The sequence below is a fragment of the Propithecus coquereli genome, unplaced genomic scaffold, assembly GCF_000956105.1.
Source record: "Propithecus coquereli isolate 6110/MARCELLA unplaced genomic scaffold, Pcoq_1.0 Scaffold9, whole genome shotgun sequence".
Taxonomy (NCBI): domain Eukaryota; kingdom Metazoa; phylum Chordata; class Mammalia; order Primates; family Indriidae; genus Propithecus; species Propithecus coquereli.
This window is the reverse complement of record NW_012155284.1, coordinates 11,709,559-11,711,103: the sequence shown is the minus strand read 5'-3', so window position 1 is coordinate 11,711,103 and position 1,545 is coordinate 11,709,559.

The following is a 1,545-nucleotide window of genomic DNA, read 5'->3' as shown; positions in this document are numbered from 1 at the left end:
TGGAAATAGCTAATGCCTTTTGGTTTTTCTGTGGGCAGGAGAAACTTACCACCATATGTAATTAGTAAGAAATAGCAGAAAAAGACAATTGTTATAGAAGCCAAACAGAAAATACACTACCAAATAGTCTAATCGATGTTCATCGAGTCCCTTTGGGGGTGGTGAAAGGGGATGATTTTCTGATGCTATGAATGTCCTAAGACTGCCAAGACAGTACACGAGCAGCAGGACTTTACAAGGGCCTCCAGAAGGAGACGGGCAATTCTGCAAGAAAATGACAGATGCTATTTCATTCCCATGATCCTTTTTTACCTGCCATCTCTTTCTTCTCTGCTAATATATCTGGTGTCCCCACTTCTCCCAACAACAATAATAAAAAAAATGATTGATATTAGTTATTGGCTTACCTACTGTGGACCAGGAGGTCCTCGCCTGCTAAATTGGTGGCAAAGGGATTGTGTGAAGGTTTCCAAAGCTTATAGCACAGCTCTCCTCCTGCTGGGCTGTGGATGTGGGGAAGGACCCCAGTGCCAGCGAGGGCCATCGGAAGAAGAGATAGCCTCTTGGTCTGTGGCCAAAATCCGGTTGCATCTCATCTCCCATGCTCCCTATACAGGTCCCTTCCCTCATGTTCTCCTGGAAGCTCACTCTCATCGCTGCCTCCATACCTTTGCTCTCTAGTTTGTCTGGGACTGCCTGGTTTCCCTTCTTCTAACCCCATCCTAGTCTAATTTGAACTCATTTTTCAAGGACCTACCTCTTCCCCATTTGTAGGATACATAGGTCTTCTCCTCTCATTCTGGCTCACACTGAGCTCTCCCTTCTCTGAATTCTTGTAGCACTTATAATCTCTATAGTAAGAATATTAATAATTACCTGTTTTATTTATTTATTTATCAAGTATTCACTACATGCCAGGTCTCATGTTAAGCAGTTCACATATTATCTTTTTTTTTTTTACTTCAGAATATTATGGGGGTACAAACATTTTGGTTACATGTAATAACTTTGCCTCGCCCAAGCCAGGGCTACAAGCGTGCCCTTGCCCCATACAGTGTACTCTGCCTCCATTAGTTGTGAGTTTACCCCCACCACCACCCCACCTGACCAGCACCCAATGAATATTACTACCATCTGAGCACCTTAGTGTTGATCAGTTAGTATCAATTTGATGGCGAGTACATGTGGTGCAAGTTTTGCCATTCTTGTGATAAGTCACTTTGAAGGATAGGCTCAATCTCTATCCAGAATAATATAAGAGGTGTTAGTTCACCATTGTTTTTTGTAGCTGAGTAGTATTCTGTGGTATACATATACCACATTTTATTAATACATTCATGTACTGATGGGCACTTGGGTTGTTTCCACATCTTTGCAATTGTGAATTGTACTGCCATAAACATTTGAGTGCGGATGTCTTTATTATAGAATGTCTTTTGCTCTTTTGGGTACATGCCTAATAGTGCTGTTGCCAGATCGAATGGTATTTCTATTTTTAGCTGTTTGTGGCATCTCCAAATTACTTTCCACAGGGGTTGTACTAAT